The sequence below is a fragment of the Stegostoma tigrinum genome, chromosome 12 (genome assembly GCF_030684315.1).
Source record: "Stegostoma tigrinum isolate sSteTig4 chromosome 12, sSteTig4.hap1, whole genome shotgun sequence".
Classification (NCBI taxonomy): domain Eukaryota; kingdom Metazoa; phylum Chordata; class Chondrichthyes; order Orectolobiformes; family Stegostomatidae; genus Stegostoma; species Stegostoma tigrinum.
Window position 1 is genome coordinate 32,104,438 of NC_081365.1, and position 21,232 is coordinate 32,125,669.

Consider the following 21,232-nt stretch of genomic DNA (forward strand, 5'->3'; position numbering starts at 1 on the left):
AAAAGAATGTTGTATCACTGTTACTGCCTTTCTTTCTTGGTACGGCTCATCTTTAATGGGTTTATCTAAAATATCCTTGTGCACCGAATGATATTGTAGTGTGGCAGGTCCTGCAGTACAACCAAAGCGTCATGTTTGATGATTTAGCTAAGCTGGAAGCAAAGGTCTTAATGCAGTTATTGGTAAAGTAAACAAGGTTTACCATGTTTGGTTGCTTCCAATTTAATAATTTTTAAAATTTCATACAGAAATAAGCCCATGACCTTTTTGGTAAAGGATGGCGTGACTTCTTGAAACAGGCAGCCTGGGGTTATGTTTTATTCGTTTATGAACATTTTCAAAGACAAATTACTTCAATTAGAATTGTGGATATGCTGAAAAGGTCACCACCATTTTGGTTAGCATTTTATTGTGCTTTTCTGACCACTGCTGATAATACCGGAAACATCGGCACCCAAGTATTTTCACTTCTAATTCACATTTACTGTTCTTAAAAAGGTCATACACAAAGATTTAGATATTTTCAAATCACAGCCTCCCCAGATTATTGATCATCATTTTTTTTTCAAAACAGGCACATTTAATTTTGCTGTTATATCATCGTGTATCAAATTATTCTGTCTGCCATGACTTTTAATACTCACGTTTACAAACAAAAAAAATTATTTTTTTGCTATTTGATATTGTTGTGATCTCAACTGATGTATTAATGGACAGTTCAGATACCAGAATGAAACTTTAAATGAGAGCACAAATGTAATTTTTGTTTTGTTTACCTTAGAAGTCAGTCACTAATGTACCTTTAACAAAATAATTTAACAGTCTATACAGAAAAAAAATACACAAACTATACAGTAATTAAAATGATTCTCATTACAAATATCAAAAGTAATTTCATGTATTTTACTCCAGCAAGTAACCTGACAGGCATTAAGTGATCCATTTTCTGAATGTTGAAACATCTTGCTCAGCTGCCATAGCTGTAATGGGTTTCCTAAAAGCAAATCCCTGCGGATTCCATAGATACTATTTTCTTCAGTTAATGTCTCTTCTGAGAGAACTCAGTTCACTATTGCTAAACATGGGTCCCCAAACTTAATGTCGTCAACAACCTTGTAGGATGTCTTCCTCTCTCACCACCACCTTCCCCTCTACAAACTGCCCTTTGTTTCTGTGCCCTTTTGTCTCTTACCTACCTAGGATTTTGTTCCATTTGTCCCTGCTGTTTGGAGACTGCTCTGGACAGAACCTCTGCCATTATGGACCCCTTCTCCCAGAATGGATCGGCTTTTGGCTTCTCTATTTATTGGTCATAGAACTCAAATCCATCTCCCCAGGCGGCTGGCAGGTAATTTAGCTCAAATCACATGACTTCTTTTAAATTCTGTTTTGAACTCAATATTCAGAATAACTCTGACCTTTATATATATATATAAAATAAAGACCTTGACAGAATCCATTTTTCTTCCACTTTAGAGCCCAGATTCTCAAATCATAACAATATATTATGAATCTTCATAGCAATATTCTCCACATCCTTGCTACCTTTGCATCTTTAAGAATGGTACAGCATGTGTATCTTGTTTTAACTGATTTCCAGACACTTCTGTTGATTTCTCATCTCAAAAAAGTGAGAATTCTTGCAGCTACAGTTTCATAAGTGACAGTAGTTATCTAAACGCTAATTTATTCACCTTCCTGTGTAAAGCAAGGTCTTGCTTAAGAGCTGAAGGGGGGACAATGCCTAGGTTCAGGGAAAGGGGACAAACTGACCAATTGCCTGCAATACCTGGTGTACACCAAAAACACATGCAAGGTGATACTTGTACTGCCCTGGCTTTTGGTAATGAGTGGCAAACTCACTGATTTTTCAACTGTGGTCAGTAAACGAACATCTCGTTATTATGGTACAACTGCCAGAACCGTGATCTGAGGAACGTTCGGATTTACGCTCTTGATATCCTGCTAACCTGTTCAGTGGCCTACGATAGAAATAACTCTCAATTTTCCTTAAACTTGTACCGTGATTAAGTGTTGGCCAAATGAGAGGAGTAACCATGTTGGCAAGTCTTCTTGCTGCCACCCCCCCCCCCCAGCTTAGGAAGTCCCTCAGGATGAAGGAGGACTTTCTTCTACTTTGGCCTTGCCAGGTGACCAAATAAAATCCGCACACAATACCTCCATTGGAGTGGGAGATGTCTGCTGCAGTTGTTGTTTACAAAGCTTGGACTCCCCCATTCCCATTCTGCTGGTTGTACATGGCTCCCACCTAGAACTGTTGGTGGTGCCCTATACGGTTATGTCCTTCACAAATAGTTCTACTCCAAATTGGAGATTTTCACTAGTCAATGGGGATGTCACATGTTTTCTGGAAGTCTTTCAGCATGTTGTTGAAGCATTTCCTTTGGCCTGCTTGTACCTCTTGCTGTGATGAAGCATGGAGTAGAGACCTTATTTGGAAGTCTTGTGCCAGGTAGGTGGACATTGTGGCTGACTCAACACAGCCCTGATTCTGGGGATGTTGGCCACTGGTATTGGAGCTCTTATCCTGCCATTGGATTTGCAGAATTTAAAGAGATGTTAATATTTTTAAGGGATATGGAATGTCTGCCGTACATTGTGCATGTATCCTATACATACAGAAGGGCTAGGTGACAGCACTGCCCTGTGGACCATTTGCTTGGTGTCAGGTTTGAGGTCTTTGCCCTTAAACACTTTTCCTTCAATAGCCAACATCTGCACAAGCACACCAGAGGCATGTTGAATCTCACCATCTTTTAGATGTCTCCCAAAGTGTGGGAATCGACTCACATTGTCCTGTGCTCTGTTGTGGATCCTGATTGTCAGGGAACAATATTGTGTGGTGAGATCAGAGTGGTAGAGGACCTTTTGCATATTTAACCTGAGGTCTGTTCTGTGAATGCAATGATGATAGTTTGGATTTGACTTCTGATTTTGCACATACACAAGCACTGCCTGCAACTGCAGTTTGACAATGGATGTTGCGGTGTTCTTCGTTATGAATGCAATGCAGGTTGAGTGTTTTTCTGCTCGTCCTGTAGATTAGCAGTCAGGAAGACTAATGAATTTGGGGTGGAGTGTTATGGCAAGGAGGATGGAGAAGACGTTTGGTGCAAAGAGACAGTCTTCCTTGACACCAATTTGCACAAACACATTCAATCTATGAGAGATCCATTGGTGACAGTCATAATTTGCATACCATTGCACAGCAGGCAGGGGATATGACAAACTTCTGTAGAACCAGTTTTGAGAAGGATGCTTCATTTGTTCCTCTTTCTTGATACAGTCAAAGGCCTTTTTGAGATTCATGAAAGCCACGTATAGGAGTTGCTGATATTCTCTACAGTTTTCCTGGATTTGTCTTGCCATGAAAATCATGTCCACTGTGCCTCTTGATCTACATAGTGCCGCTGGAGGAGTTTTTCCAGCCACTGAGCGGATGCAATTGACGATGATTTTTGCATTAATCTTTACTGTAGCAGACAGCGCCCTGTATTTACCGCAAATTGTCATATCTTCTTTCGTGAAGATGACCACAATGATGGTGTCTCAGAGATCTCTTGCCATGTTCTCCCAGATGAGGGAGGTGAGTTTTATTGCCCCTTTATGGTGACAATTAAATGGGAGAGGGTGGGTGAGAGAAAATGTCTTCTTTTGGAATCATGGCTGTAACCATTTGGGTGCAGGAGTACTTTCTGTCCCCGTAACTTGCAAGTCATTTTATGACACTGTCTTTGTCTATGAAATATGAGCCACTTACTATCACTTGCTCAATCTTTGAGGGGTCTCATTGATATCTCAGCCTGTAGACCCAACTTCAGAGGAATTTACCTCACTAAAAAATGTTTCTGCACTCATTACCAGTGCAAAGATCCCAGCTGAAGGCAGGAGAGGTTGCCTAAGCTAAGAATTTGAACAACTAATTTAGATAGGTCTTCACAGTAAAAAGCATGCCAAGAGTAGTGAAAAATCAAGAGGAAAGAGAATGTGAAGAGCTTAAAACTGTCACTAACACCAGAAAAAATGCATTTGAACAACTAATAGGACTGAAGGCTGACAAGATGTTGAGACCCAATTGCATGCCTCTGAGGATTTTAAAAGAAGCAGATACATAGCAACATGCCTGTAATTTCCTCACTTTCAAGAATGCACAGGGATACAGGTTAAAAGTGAGCTTCGACCCTCGTCTGTGTGTCTCAGGAGGCTAATGTCTCAGTGCAGGCAGTGAGGTCTGCTTCTCTGAAACCAGCCATTTAACACGCACCTACACTGCATAGAAAAGAAAGGAAAGTGGGGGTTCTTGCTTACTCTGAGCGTTACCAGTCCAGAACGGCAAAAAACAGTCAGGGCAAATGAATTTCAACCAATCAATCTACAAGGCTACAGATCTCAGTTGAGTGTTCTCAACTATCAACGTCACCATTGGTGACAATCTGGTTTTCACAAACAATTCAGAGATGGATCCATACATTATTCTAACTTTTTAAAAATCATTTTGAACTCATGCCTCATGCTTTTTTTGTGTGACTATTGGTTTTCACATTCAATAATTAATAAGCTCACTTTTATTGCCAATTCAAGTAAGTCTGTTCAAGGCATTTCCTTTTAAAACACAAGTTAATTTGGATTTGAGAGTGTAAGGTAACACAGGAGAAGGGCTACATTTTAATATAATATTGTTGCAACCAAAAGAGGGAGCATGGCAAAAGCCAAAGGGCCCTACCTGACCCCTCTTCATCAGTACGTCAGTCTCTTGTTGGTTCTCCCATTATCTGACAACAACCTGGTTTAACAGCTCTGTCCTTTAGATCTTGACCAGCTTACTTGGTAGTTAGTTGTGCTGTTGAGTTACACTTAGTCATGGACCTTGAAACCCTCTGCAACCTTTGCCATGCTCGGTGCTTCCTCCAAATGCGGTTGAACACTAAGACTACAGACGCATCAATCAAGTCAATGGGGGATGCAACACTTGGTAAATAGCAGGAGATTTCATTGCCCATGTTTGAAATGATGCCTTTAGAATTGATGGGGTTCAGAATGAATGTTTAGGAGCCCCAGAACAACTCCTTCTCAACTGTAAAGTGTGATTCTACCTTTTTGCTAGTTCTGTCCTGCTAGTGGGACAGGACATCCCCAGGGCTGGTGATGGTGGTATTTGGGACATTGTGCTTCAGGTATGATTTAGTGAATGACTGTATCTGTTCTGCCAGTTTTGGCTCTAGCCCCAGACAAGTGGATCTTGATGGAATCCTCACAACTTGCCTGGCTGGGTGAAGCACTAACAGCAATCAAGAAAATCAACAACATCCAAAAGAAAGGAGTCCACTTGGCTGGCATCCTTTATGTTACTTTAAAACATTCACTTCATCCGCCATAAGTGAACAGCAGCAGACAAGAAGATGCACTGCAGCAACTTCAGAAGGTTCCTTCAGCCACACTCTCTAAGTGACCTCTACCAGCCAGTAGGAATTGGCAATTGACATATAGTAAAACCATCACCTGCAAGTTCTCCTCAAAGCCACACGCCATCCTGACTTGAAAATATATTGTTGTTACTTCACTGCACCTGTTCAAAATCCTGGAGCTCCCTTCCTGACAGCGCTTTGGATGGACTGCAGCAGTTCAAGGATGTAGCTCACCACCATCTCTCCAAGAGCACTTGGCAATGGACAACAAATGCTCATCTTGCCAACAATGGCCCCATCCCAAGTATGAATTTTAAAAAATTGGAGGCAGCTCACTACTACCTTGAAACCGATGTGCCTTAGCAACAACTTCCAAATTCCATGAATGAGTAACACAATAAATTATGAATGGTCTTAGGTAGCTACTTTGTGATTTTGTTCCACTCTGATATTAGCTTTATACCTCCATCCACATTATCTATTTGATTTATTTTAGTTTCCTGTTTGTTTGTCTGCTCCCACCATCATCATCCATGATTGCTACTTTCAGTTGATGCACCCAATCCTTAAAGTTATTGATCAAATGCACCACATTTTTAATCTCCCTTGATTTGCTTAAACGTCTACACTGCCAGTAAATTCCTCTTTTCTTAACTCAGTGTCCATCTTTCTATGTATGAGATATTGTCTTCCATGTGGAGCACTGTGCATATGATAGTTGTTGTTACTGCTCATAAATATAGAACTGTTCAAAGGTATGCAACTGAGTACATGAATATTATTGTTGTGTTTCATATGATATTTGCAAAACAAATTGGTGAGCTTGAATTCATAAGAAAATTAATTTAGAATGGAGGTTTTTAGAATGTGGTGTCGTGGTAACATCACCGTCCATAGGCTGGAAGCTTGGCGTTCAACTCTCCACAGGGATTTGCTGGTCACCATAGACATGTTCACGATATGGTTAAAAAAGCTGATCAGGCAATGAAGGCAATGAGGCGGTGAGAGCAGGAACAGGCAGCCCTAACCAGCAGTGAGGGAGGGGTCAAGCCCTTGTGAGGAGTGTGAGCCCAGCTTGGCCAGTGCTTACCAACTGTGATGTTAAACTGTTTCTTTGTTTTTCTACACTTTAGTAAGAAGGACTGTCATATTTAACTTCTTAAAGTGCTTTCTTTATTTTCTACTTCGTACTAAGATTCTGTGCACAGGTGCGAAGGTACCTAAGGCCTACTAAGTAAGTGGTAGCTTGTAAAATTTTCCACTGTACTCATGCAAGTAAGTACATGACAATAAAAGCTAATTGATAGTTGAATGTTTCCACTATTCCTTAAAAAGGGAAAGATGTGTGTGTAAAGAAGATTCTTTTATTGCTAAAGTTTCAAATCTACTATTTTTTCATATAATGTACTCACTGGTTTCTCGCAGCTAAATTCTGAGACTATTCACAAATCTTTCACACAGATCTCCTTTGTTAGTTGAAGCCTCTTATTTCATCTGATTACTTTCATGCCTGAGGACTGTGATCAGTCAGTAGTGCATAACTGAGTGCTTTGCTCCACATTTTTGTTTCACCAGAGCAAGTCTGTTGATTAGTAGACATTAAATGTGTTTTACAAAGGTTTAGAGATAGTAGAATTTGATTATGCCATTAAGCATTCTCCAACACCTCTTCTGCTATACAGAATCATTTAATTATGAAATAAGACTGTGCTGATATAGTCTAACTAATTCAAAAGTAGCATTCCCATGGATGCAAATATGTATTCAAACTTTTTTTTAAAAGCTAGGACTTTGAAGTTTGAGTTTTAACATAATGGGGATATAACCAGCTTAATGCTGGGCAGGATGCTGCTTTTACAATCGGTCCAAAATTACTTTCCATTATTTTCAATTTTTTACTTAAACAGTCAATAATCTGGATCAAGTTAATAATCCCTAGAACATTTCTCTTGAGTTAAACTAGTGTGGCGTACTTGGTCACAATAAAGAACAGTGTGGTTTAAAGAAAAATCAAGAAATGAGGTAAAGCCGATCATCATGAATCTGTCATGTCTCACTTGGAAAGCTATTTAAATAGTGAGCAGCAAGAGGCCCATTTGAATCTATTTGTCTGCATTAGTATTCCATTATTACCTTGCCCCACTTCATTGATATGCAGTTTCCCAAACTTGCACCAGCCAAGGGTCGGGGACTTTGCTAAAATTCCTGACACGAAGTTCGGAGTGGATGCCTCATGACTGTAGCTCACTGTTTGCTCCTCCAGGCCTCCCTCTTGACCAGCAGTCCCCACTATCTCAGGGTACACTCCGTGTGTGTAACCACTTGCACCCTCTGTCCATGGACATTGGCATCAGACATGTAACTGCCTCACTGCACTTAAGTGGTATATCTCTAAACCACTTACAATATAGTTCTGCATTTTGAAGCCTACCAGCACATTTCCTTGCAATGCTGCTGCCAGGCCACTTTGCATGTAAGGATAGACACCCAAATTATGGGCTGCAGCAGGGTACAACTCAGGGCTCCTTGCTTGCTCTTTTAGCACTCAGTTACTTTGAACCTACCTGGATGCTCACAACACCTCTGCCTTGCCTTTTTGTGCTTGGCTCCTTCAGCCAGAGCTTAAAGGCTTAGTGTAGACACAAAGCCAGGCAGCTTGCTATGGTTGTCGGCAGTGACCAGTTAAAAGAGGGTGAACATGTCTCTGTATGGCACAATGCTACATCAACCTCACACCTGCAGCATGTGCAGCAGCAAATGAAACCAACACATTGCAGTATGCTTCAAAGTAGTGGCCGTATCTCAAAGCTCACGGAGAGTAGTCCTCAATCAGGCTGCATGCAACAGCATTCAGTTACAAGGTGCAAGCGCAGTAAGGCAAAGGCATTTTCCACTCTCATCAGTGCTTGGACACAGCTGGTCAGCTGTATGCTGCCTCCAATGATTTCGCTAACCTCTCTGCCATAGCAGTGGCCCCGTTTCATTTTGATTTGTGCTAATCCTCCAGTGTTCGATCTGGTGCATCAGCCGTGCCGACCCCTTTACAGATTTGGATGGACAGCCCTGACAGTTGACTGACCAGACCCTGACTGGCCAAACCCCGACTGATCTGTATGCTGCTCCCCAAATGACTTAACAAGATTCATCTGAATGCTTGAAATGGACCTGACCAATCATGGCCTACTCCCCAGACTGTAGCACCTCAGAGCGAAATGCTCGCTAAGATTCACTGACAGAAACTCTCCATGTATTTTGCCAAATTGACACTTAGTTAATTTCTGGTATAATTTTAGTGCATGAAAGAAATATAAAGCTGATTTTCCATGTTGGTGCTCATACTGGAGAGCAGTGTTCATGAAGAATATGGTTGGGTAACTGAAAAAATGGATAGAGAATCAAGTCCTGTTAAGAGTATGGTTACTGAATCAACACTGTATATTGGAGCAGCTGACTATGATATCAATTCTGTAGATACTGTCATCTAATATACATTGGCATTGTTACAGAAAAACTGATGAACATAAATTTAACAAGTCTATGAATCAAACTAGATAGGAGGGAAGGAATGATAAATAATTTGATACTTTGTGGCCATAAACTTGTAAAGTATTTAAATTGGTGAATGCCAGTATCCAATGTCACAAATAGAAATGGTAGGGAGGGCAAGCGCTTTGAAACAAAGATTTAGTTGTGAAGAACATAATTACTCCAAATTCAAGAATTTGTATGAAACAAACATCACCAGCAATAAAAAACAGCATATTGGTTTGGTATACTCTGGTCTAAAACTCGCAAATTGACACTGATTTTCATGAAAAGTAAGCAAAAATTGTCAGATAGTCTCAACTCACTCCGTGGTAACTTCAAAAGCAGAAGACTGTAAATTTGACTTGAAAAGCCAATTGTCATCCAATGTGCCAATGCAGTACTGAGGGATTGTTGCATTGTATGTAAACATAGAACCAAATGGCACTACTCACAGAAAATTAGCAGAGTGTTTTGGCCAATATTTATCCTTTCACCAATACCAGAAATACAACAACAGATTGCATACCTTATTTCCCATTATGATCCATCACTGCATGTGTTTTAGCTTGTCTGCAGCATTTCAAAAACAAAATATCTGGGGTATCTGGAGGATCTTAAAAATGCTACTTAAATATAAGTTCTTTCTTGTTTGACTTTAATCTGGCAATCACATCTGCAGCTTAATGCTTAGCTTCTCCAAACAAATGAAGTGATCTTTGCAAACTTTACCGGAAGCTCAAGGAAGTAATTAACACAGTTTCTCACAATTACGTAAAATGTTCAGTTAATTACTTTCTTTGACGATTAAATATTCCCAGTTAAGTCTTCAAATGATCACCAAGTGCCTGTAAATTGCAAAAACTTTGGATCTCAACTGATAGTGATAATACCAGAAGAAGATTCCTTAGCCTTCACCTGAACATCTTAACAAGAAACTATGTGGATTTTCCACCAGATTTCTACCTAGGAGCAAACTATGCTAGATTTGTCTCAGTAAATTGTCAATCACGTTGCATTTTCTTGACCAAAGTCCAATTATTATACATTCAAGCTACAGAGTAAATTATTGAACTGTCAGAAAATCAGCAATGTTTCATGGTCATCATTAGACTCTTAATGCCAGATATTTATTGAATTCAAATTCCACCATCCACCATGGCAGAGTTTGAATCCAGGTCCCCAGAACAAAACCTGGTCTCTGGATTAATCGTCCAACGATAATATCACTAGGTCATTACCTACCCCCAACTGTCGAAGGGGTCTTGGTGAGTCGGTGCAGAAAATCTTGTAGATGATGTAACTGCTGCTACTGAGCTTCAGTGGCGGAAAGAGAGGACATTTGTCAAAATTCCATGTTGGGTTATTCCGTGGCCGTCCTTGTTGGAGTATTCCATGTCCCACTAAGCAGAGCTGTACACAACGCTGTCATTTGAGAATGATGTGAATGCTGGCAGCTCTCATTATTAAGAACCTCCTCACAAAAGTTCAGTGTAGATGTGACTGAAAGGTTCATTCAAGCAGGAATTATCAGCACTGCAGGGTGTGGAGAAATGGAAGACGAGATGTGGCAGCAAGCTCAGAAGCAGCAGCAATGTCCAGAGGAGGTTGAACCACCTCCACATGAAGAGGCTGCAGCTGGAAGTCCTCTTAGGATGCACAGGTTGTACAGTAGGCTCAGAAGGTTATGACCCTCAGTGCATTTCCTCTGGCTGACCCAGGCTGAGGATGTTTGGAAACACTGTCAAAACTGAACTGTGCCAGCTGCTGGGTAGGGGCATGAAGGGGTGGGTGGCCATCTTATCCTGGTGACCAGCAAGGTGGCATCTGTTTTGAGCCTCTATGTAACTTGTCCCTTCCAAGGAGCCACTGGAACCTGTGTGAAATCTCCCAATCATTCACCCACAAATGAATCAAGGTTGTTACCTTTGTGCCAGATCACACTCTTCACCTCATTCCTGTGATGAGTGCTAAAGCTGGGGAATTGGGCTTTACCAACATAGCTGGCAACCCCAGGTGCAGGGCATGATAAACTACACAATGTCACATTAAGAGTGTAATCGCACAATGCAGCTGGTTTCCACAATAGGAAAGGGCTCCATTCCATCACCATGCATGTGATTTGTGTTCATTGGCACCACTTCTTAAAGATTTGTGCCACTGATTGACCAGCTGGCTAGCGATCAAATTTAGCACTAGTGCGAAAATGCTGGGAATTTCTGAGATCCCCAAAGTACTTCCAGCTACACAATTGAGAGAATTGGGCTCGCATCAGATGAGAATAGCACCTTGGATAGTTAATAACAATCGCATGAGAAACCTTGGTAGGCCTAATGCAAAAGAACCCTCAACGAAACTTCAGGAAAACAATCCTCAGCTGAACTATGGGAAGGTTCAACCCACAGTGAGCTCTATGAAATCACTTGCATAATAAAGGTAATTTCAAACTGCAAATTTAACTTAATGCATCACCCCAGTACCCTGTACTGAAAAACCTCTTCACAACTTACTTATTTATTTCATTGGCTTCAGTAACCGTTGCTGTAGGGCGTAAATATGTTCAGCGTTTGATCTGCCCACATATGTGACATTAACTTTCCTACGTTAAACCCGTTACACCACGCACAAAACTTTATGCACAGAGACACATGAGCCGATCAGCTGCCTTCTTCTTTTTTCATTCCCTCTTCTGCTTCTTCTTACCTGGAAAGTGATGGTTAGCTCTATTCTAATATGGTTTGCTTAGATATCGCCATCATTACTTTATCTCCATTTACATCCAATTTCTTTGTCACACATTTTACTGAGTCTTCTGGTAACTATTCATTTGTACTGGAATTATTCCTGGAACCATGATTGAAAGGACATGAGCATTATTGCCATTAGATAACTGAATTAGACATCTAAGGTTGAGTTACACTATAGAAATGGAGCACCAATAGTCTGGAAATGGTGGAAAATGACTTAGTGCTGCTTTTCTGCCATCACTGTGGTAACCACCATCTTTTCAGATTAACTTGATGGCAAGCCCACTCCCTGGATCAAGTAGTAGCTCAATTTAAAATGCATCTTTGTGATCTTTGAACAATTGGCCTCTTGTTAGGCTAAGCACCAGGCAAGGCACAAACAGCACTTGCCCCACAACTACCAGTCCAGCAGAATGAAGATCCAATAGAAACATTGACATTTCTTTAAAAATTGAAAGAAATGCGGATGCTGCAAATCAGGAACAAAAACAAAGTTGCTGAAAAAGTTCAGCAGGTCTGGCAGCATCTGTGAAGGAATATTCAGAGTTAAAGTTTCAGGTCCAGTGACCCTTCCTCAGAATGGGTCTGAGGAAGGGTCACCAGACCTGAAACTTTAACTCTGATTTATATTTCTTTGTATAGGTCTGTAAAGAGTCCACTACTCAGGGGCTTCCTTCTCCACTATCCAGCCCAATCTTAGGTAGCCAGCTGTTTCAGTGTGGTGTCCACAGTCTGGAGGAGATTAAGGACTTTCAGCACTCTACAAAGGCACTTGCCACCACCTTCTCCCTGCTATCTCATATTTACTCTAACTCTGCCATTGCACCCACCTCCCACCAAGACTCACAGTCTACCACATTTGTTACTGCAGTCAGCTCTCACTGATTCTGACGCAACGTCTCCCACAGACACCCTCCATGCTCTCTGTGCTTCCTAATGTCTCACTCAGGAAACCTCGCCACTTTTCTTGACTGACAAAGGGACCCTTTCGCTGACCATGGTCTCTCTTGACTGTTCATCACCTGGCAACCTGTTTGAATTAAAAGACAAGGGTAGAAATGTGAACATCCATGCAGGCACAAGATGAGCCAAAATCCTAAGGCTAAATCCTGTTCTGTTGCAGGAAATGGTGCCTGCCAGCTCCATGGTGCAGTTTGAAGTGCTAAAATGTTTTAAAAATGAGCTTCAAATGTACCCTGAAGATGTGATGGGCCTGGCATTTTGTCATTGCCACCTTCTGTGAATGGAGGATGTCATTGTCCATGAAGCTTGCACTGAAGTGTTGGGTAGAGCTGGCCAAGCTGAGGGTCTGAGAATGAGGTTGGTGAGTTGCAGTTACCCACTCAGACTTTCATGTTGGTAATTGTCACCGTCTAGCTTCACCCCACGGCCTTGGAAAATAGCAAACTGCATAGAAATGAGGCGAGATGTGATAGAATAGAATCCCTACAGTATGGAAACAGGCCACTCGGCCCAACAAGTCCGCACTGACCCTCCAAAGAGAATCCTACCCAGACCCATCTCCCTTCCCTATAACCTGCATTTCCTATTGCTAATGCACCTAACCTACATTTCCCTGAACACTACAGAAAAATTTAGCATGGCCAATCCACCTAGCTTGCATATCTTTGGACTGTGGGATGAAACCACAGCACCCAGAGGAAATCCGCACAGACACGGGGAGAATGTGCAAACTCTGCACAGGCAGTTGCTTGAGGCGGGAATCAAACCTGGTCCTCTGGTGCTGTGAGGCAGCACTGCTAACCACTGAACTACCATGCCGCCCAAAAGGGTTTGTCTGGGATTTGAACCCAGGACCTCTCACACCCTAAGTGAGAATCATACCAGTAGACCAACAAGCTTGTTAAAATGTCAATGCTTGCAAATCATCCTCTTGTCATTCACTAAGTGAGATTCTCATCTCATTATTAAGACATTGAATGGGATTTTGCTTTCTCAACCTTACTTTTCTATTCTCAACACATTTTTAACAACTGACTTACCATTGCTCACATTGTTCAGGGGGTCAGAAGATTTTGCCCATAATTTTAGGTAGCAACCTACATGCAAAACATTACATTTAAGTGTATCAGTGTATCCAAAAATGGGGAATATTAATGTGGAAACTTTTAAGCTGTTTTAGAAAATGCAACATTTTACAGTTCCTGGACTGTGACATTGGACTTGAAACATTAACTGTGTTTCTCTCTCCCCAGACGCTACGAAACCTGCTGAATTTCTCCAGCACTTTCTGTTTTAATTTTTAACGGCTTAACCATACTCAAAGTGAATAACAGAGAATAAGTGTTCGCCTGGTAAGTGATACCCATATGCCATGAATGTGTAAAAAAACTTGAGTAAACTAGTGCATTAAGCACAGCCACAGCTCTAAACTAAATATTTGTAAATATATTTCTGCATATCTCACGTTATGTGTTTCTAAAACCATCGCATGGATGTTGCAATACTTAATGGGTGGGAGTGAGCTGGTGTGAAGATTTTCATTTTGATAACCATGACAAACATATAAACATCCTGTGTGGGCAGGATTATCGGGAACTTCAGTTTTATGTCAGCTTTGGTTACACTTCTTCGTAATCACTATACGTATTCCATTTACTTGGCCCCTGGTGATATGGGTGGAACTCAAGTGAATGCAGTTACTACACCATCCTCGTAGGTACTAATAGTAATTGCTAACTGTAAAGTTTCCCCAAGGAGCAGAAACATGTTGCAGCAGAGGGTAATGTTGGTTCTTTTGGGCATCAATGAGTTCCCCATTGCTTCACTAATTCCCACCTTTGATGTTCCTCCCAGAGCATATCTAGACTTATGGCTCCAGTTCTGGAATTTGGTCCCAGTGCTGTGAATGTCTTTATTAGAAGAGAGTCATGCTGCAGTCTGTTAAAAACATTTCTACAGCCTTCCTGTCCAGGTGCAAAGCAACATAAATAACGTATTACAATATGTAACACCTCTCACATCCCAGTCCTTTCAACTGGGTAACTGAGCAATGTTAAATCTGTTCATGATTGATGACCCCTGTGTTCACTTTTACCTTATCAAAGTAGAAGCAGAATACAGTGCAAGCTCTGCAGCAAGCTTTCTTTAGTAAGTTTTTTCAGATGTTTGAGCAAATCATAGAATCTCTACAGTGTGGAAGCAGGCTATTTGACATGTCGAGTCCACATCAATCTTCCAAAGCGCATCCCACCTAAAACCATCCCACCCATCCCAACCCTATTCATCATAATCTTGCATTTCCCATAACCTACACAACCCTGGACAGTACGGACAATTTAGCCTGGACAATCTACCTAACCTGCACATCTTTGGACTGTGGGAGGAAACTGGAGCACCCAGAGGAAACTCATGCAGACACAGGAGAATGTATAAACTGCACACAGACAATCGACTGAGGGCAGAATTTAATGTTGGTCGCTGGAACTCTAAGGCAGCAATACTAACAACTGAGCCACCATGCCACACTGATGGAGCTAGTGGGTATTTATAATTAGCCCAGTTCATGAATCCAAGCCAGTTTTATAAATAGGTGCACCAAGAAATCTTGTCCACTGGCTGGTCTTAGTGATAAATCATGGTTATGCCACATTGGCACAATTGTGGTAAAATAGCCACATTAACATGACTGATAGAAAATTGTGGGTAGTATACTTACTTCAGTTTTCTGCTATGCAGAGCCAGTTTCCCACTGGTTGCAAGGGTGATAGAATCACAGAGATTAACAGTACGGAGAGAGGCCCTTCAGCCCATTGTATCCATGCCAGTCATCAAACTTACTCTTGTCCCATTTTTCATACTCGGCCTGAAGCCATGGAATCTGTGGTCATTCAAGTAATGATTTAATCACTTCTTAAATATACAGATGTTTCCCACTTCTTCCACCCTTAGATTGAACAGTAGGTAATGTAATCCCACAATTTAAAAATGGAGGTAGGGAGAAAACAGGGAATTATAGACTGGTTAGCCTGACATCAATCATGGGAAAAATGATAGAACATAGAACATAGAACACTACAGCGCAATACACGCTCTCCAGCCCTCGATGTTGTGCCGACTTGTGAAACCAATCTGAAGCCCATCTAACCTACACTATTCCATTATCATCCATATGTTTATCCAATGACCATTTAAATGCACTTAAAGTTGGCGAGTCTACTACTGTTGCTGGCAGGGCATTCCACGCCCTTACCACACCTCTCTGAGTAAAGAACCTGCCTCTGACATCTCTCCTATATTTATCACCCCTCAATTTAAAGCTATGCCCCCTCATGTTAGCCATCTCCATCCGAGGAAAAAAGCTCACACTGCCCACCCTATCTAATCCTCTGATCATCTTGTATGTCTCTATTAGGTCACCTCTTAACCTTCTTCTCTCTAACAAAAGCAGCCTCAAGTCCCTCAGCCTTTCCTCATAAGATCTTCCCTCCATACCAGGCAACATCCTGGTAAATCTCCTCTGCACCCGTTCCAATGCTTCCACATCCTTCCTATAATGCAGCGACCAGAACTGTACACAATTCTCCAAGTACAGTCGCACCAGAGTTTTGTACAGCTGCAACATGACCTCATGGCTCAGAAACTCAATCCCTCTACCAATAAAACCCAACACACCGAGTGCCTTCTTAACAACCCTACCAACCTGGGTGGCAACTTTCAGGGATCTATGCACATGAACGCCGAGAACTCTCTGCTCATCCACACTACCAAGAATCTTACCATTAGCCCAGTACTCTGTATTCTGTTACTCCTTCCAAAGTGAATCACCTCACACATTTCTGCATTAAACTCCATTTGCCACCTCTTAGCCCATCTCTGCAGTTTATCTAAATCCCTCTATAATCTGCAACATCCTTCTGCACTATCCACAATTCCACCGACTTTAGAGTCATCTGCAAATTTACTAACCCATCCTTCTACGCCCTCATCCAGGTCATTTATAAAAATGACAAACAGCAGTGCCGCAAAACAGATCTTTGCGGTACACCACTAGAAACTGAACTCCAGGATGAACATTTCCCATTAACCACCACCTTCCGTCTTCTTCCAACTAGCCAATTTTAGATCCAAACTGCCAAATCACCCTCAATCCCATGCCTTCGTATTTTATACAATAGCCAATAGGATCCATTATAAAAGATTTAATAGTAGGCCGCTTGAAAAACAGTGACAGGATTGGACAGAGTGAACACGGACTTCGTAAGAGAAATCATGTTTGCCAAAACTGCTAGAATTTTGAAGGATGTAACTAATAGAGTCGATAAGAGGGAGCCAGTGGATGTTCTTTTACTTGGACTTTCAGATTTCCAATAAGGCCCCACACAAGGGATTAGTATGTAAAATTAAAGCAAATGGGATTGGGGGCAGTGTAACATGGACAGAGAACTGACTGGCAGACAGGAAACAAAGAATAGGAATAAATGGGTCTTTTCCCAGTTCACAACCAGTGTCTAGTGAAATACTACAGGGATCAGTGCTTGGGCCCCAGCTACTCATGATATCTATTAATGATTTAGATGGATGAACTAACCATAATATCTTCAAGTTTGCATATGACACAAAGCTGAATGGGAGGGTGAACTATGAAGAGGATACAGAAATGCTTCAGTATGATTTGGACAAGCTGATTGGGCAAATCCATGGCAAATGAAGTGTCACATTGATTATGTGAAATTAATAATTTAAAAAGTGTGTCAAATACAGGAAGGCAGAATATTGTCTGAACGGTGAGGGTTTGGGAAAAGGGTAGGTGGGATGAGACCTGGGTGTCATTGCATACCAGTTACTGAAGGTAAGCATGCAAGGGCAGCAGGTGTTGAAGAAGGTGAATGGTATGTTGGCGTTGAGGGGAGGGATGACATACTGAAGTTGTACAGGGGCTTGATGAGTCTACAGCTGGGTGCAGTTTTGGGTCTCCTTATCTGAGGAAGGATGTTCTGGCTATGGAGGGAGTGCAATAAAAAGTTTACCAGACTAATTCATGGGATGACAGGACTGACATATGAAAAAAGTTTGGATCAGTAAGGTCCATATTCATTGGTTTAGAAGAATGAGGGGCGATCTCATATAAAATTCTAACAGGATTAGGCAGGGTGAATGCAGGAAGACTGTTCCCAATGATTAGGGAGTCAAGAACCCATAGGTCAGGGTTTAACAATGTGAGGTAGGTCATTTAGGTCTGAGATAAAGAGAAAGTTCTTCATAGAGACAGTGGTGAACCTGTGAAATTCTTCTGTCACAGATAGCAGCTGATGTCAGAATGTTGAATGTTTTCAAGAAGGAATTAGATACAGTTCTTAGAGCTCAATGGATCAAAGGGTATGGGGTGAAAATTGGAACAGGGCACCCGATTGAATGATCATCCATGATTTTAATTAAAGATGAAGCAGACTGGAATAGCTACATGGCCTACTCCTGCTCCAAAGTTTCTGTGTTCCTACCATTGATAAAATATTAAATTTGCACCATGACTTGCCCCAGAGATAGTGCTGGAAGCCTGCTAGTACACTGAACAGTATCCCATTTTATTTCACATGCCCACAAACCAAAATACTACCCAAAAATGGCTGGAGAAAGATGATTTCTAACCTTCGGATTTGTCCATGGGAGAAATCTTTAGTCTTTATATCTCACATACAGCTTGTTAGGAAATTTGGGTTTTTTTTCACCCAGTTTATCCTACCTTGCAGATTACTCTGTATTTAGCACCACATTTTGATTCATGAATTGGTTTGCCTGTGGAAGGACAGAAAGAAGCAAATCATTTTTAATGGCCATAAGATTAAATGCTGTATTGAAGAGCATCTAAATTATGATGGGAGGAATTGAGACCCAATAACACCAGATTAAATGTGTATAGTGTTTTTGTCACAGCAAAAAAGATTTAAAACATATCATATTTGTAGCTTAGTGGTAAGTAGGGTTAGCAGGAAGTTCTGGGATTTGGCCAAAGATGTTATCATTGCAGGTTTCTGTGTTGATGTTCGAAAGTGGACAGATATTACAAGGGGAAGGGGGTTAACGGGCGAGCTACAGCAAATCAGCCCTCAATGGTCGAGTGAGGGGAGACTGTTGTAAGTCCTAGTAGGGCTGAGGGTGGAGATCGGACTGGAGGAAGTTAAACTGGGAGGAGCAAAACTGTGAAAGGGTGTACAAATGAGGATAAAGAGTTTGAATGAATTCTGAGGAATGAAAAGTCAATAAGAGTTGACCATTCTATTGAATGAATGAACATTAGTGTAAGAAAGATTGCAATGAATGAAGTTCCATATGAGTTAGAGTCTATGGGTGACAGTTGTACACTCGTGAAATGTATCAACTTCCATCCTCGCATTATCCAGCACAAGCAAGCAGTAAGCTAATGATATAGAATTCATCACTTCTAAAGTCTTCCAAGAACAAGCCCATATAAGCAATCATCAAATGAAAACAAGCACCGAATAGCTTTGGAAGAGCCTCTGTTAATTCAGATGGAGACACCTTGTGAGAATGGTCAGCATTGGCAATTTTTATTGCCTTTTAATTTATTTTTCTGGTGGCAAGTCATATATTAACACTATGACCTGCAAATAAATCCACTCATTTTCAATATTTCCTTCCTTGCTTCTATCCCCTTAACTACTTGTGATGTTTGGTGCACTGCAGATACTAGTGGTGTTTTTCATTCAAGGTAATATTGCTGTAGTACAGGCATTCAGCCACCAGGTGAAATGCTTACACTTTGAGCTAATAAGTTCCTTGAGAGGAAAAATTTGTGGTTTTCCAACTTCTGTCACAACTCTCAAAGTTTGTGAAACTAATTTTGAAGACCTGGGTCTGATATAACTGATTAATTGATAAATGAATCATCTAGTTCAATAAGGATCAGATCTCTCACCCAAATACAATGGTTATATATTTTAAAAATTGGCCGACAAAATGCAGACAAGTTGAACTCTTACCAGTATTTCTGAGAAATCCACGGAAACAGAAGTTTTCCATTTAGCTGCTGTGGTGTGCAGACTTCCTCGAGGGAAAATTAATAAACATAGGAACAAATAAATATCCACAGATAAGGAATTCCCAGAATGGCGAGGTATTGCCCAATTTACCTGGATCAGAGATCAAAAATCACATCAGTGCTGGTTAAAATGGAATCACAGACACATTAGGATTTCCTTACAAACTATTGTGGGACTGACTGGAAGGAATCCCAGCCCTTAGATTTAGGTTTAATTGTTTTAAGCCCTGGTTATATGCAATTACAGTACAGTTCCTTAGAGATCAGATACAAGATAAGACCCCAAAGATTCTGATCACTTGGAATCCCTACTTCTGACCAAGATTAGACAGTAGGTTGCAAAGTTACATCCCTGTAACTTACCAGGCCTGAGTCTCCATGCACAAGAATACTTGCATAGAAGTCTGCAGAAAATATTTGAGGAATCTACTCCCAACCCTTGTGCCTACAGCTTTAACTCATGCATTTCAGTAAGTAAACACAGTTTAAATGTCCAAAGTTTCTTGGAAAGGTTATGGAAAGAAGGTAAGTTGGTGAGGGAGCAGGGTGGCCAGTGGACAGGAAAAGCATTGTCCACTGGGTGATGGTTAGGATGGAGGTCAGTAGGTCACAGGGTAGAGGGGCCAATGGTTGAAGGAGGAGTTAGCTGGCAGGTGGGTGGGTGTGTTGTGTACAGTAGGTGACTGATGGGTTGGGAAGTAGGTTGGTAGGGGCATAAGGTGGCAGGTGGCCGAGTGAAAAAATAGAATAGCAGGTGTAAGGATGGCAGCATGTGTTGGAGTAGGTCAAATGACGAGGTCAGGTCAGGGACGCAGTGAAGTCTGGCTAAAGGAAAGGGTTGATGGGGCTAGTTTAGTTGGCAAAGTGGGGTGGGGGGCAGTCTTGCTGAGTCGGGGGTGTTGGGAATGGTGATTGGTGGGTTGGGAACACAGGGTCAGAGTGAGTCAGTGAGGGGGTTGGTGTGTGGAAGATGGTCAGTCATTAATCCTTCTAAGTAAGTATCTAGTTCAGGGAGTCAGAACCCTCCAAAATATGGAACAATAGCTCTGTTTTGTGAACTTACGCAGATGGCTGTGAGCGCTTATCAGGGGCATGATCAGAAATTTCTCCAAAATATTTTCAAAATCTCCACCTTAAATGAAGGACTGTAAATAATACAAAAGCAGGGAGTTGAAATGTTGTTTAACCAGGGAAACTGGTTCCAGTGGAAATCTTTAAAATTCTTCTGTCAAAAGAGAACATTTGAAAAGTTTTGGTATTGCTTCTGTGGAATAAATATTTTGGTTGTCTGGAAAATAGTTGACCGGAGTAGTGAACTATTTTTAATACATCTATTGGCTTCCATCAGGAATTACAGAAGTGGGATATATATCACTGATCATTTGAATTTCAGGTAACCTCTTCTCTCAGGTTTTAAAACCTCCAGAGTGAAACTAAACCTTATTGCACCCGAGACTGGGTGTGTCAGATAAAACTATGTGACATATTCCAACAAACATTTACATCCAGGTATT

At 41.2% G+C, this 21,232-nt stretch overlaps 1 protein-coding gene across 2 annotated transcripts in view; it reads left to right on the forward strand.

The window, feature by feature from the left end:
• LOC125457214 (tyrosine-protein phosphatase non-receptor type substrate 1-like) overlaps positions 1–21,232 on the forward strand; it is a 60,124-nt gene that overhangs the window by 17,256 nt on the left and 21,636 nt on the right. Inside the window, exon 1 of one of the 2 annotated variants that reach the window (XM_048541130.1) lies at positions 21,014–21,111. The exons of the other annotated variant lie outside the window; for it this stretch is intronic. The gene's annotated coding sequence lies outside the window, so the exon portion shown is untranslated. Of the gene's footprint in view, positions 1–21,013; positions 21,112–21,232 lie in introns of those variants that run through there. 2 annotated transcript variants of the gene reach the window in all.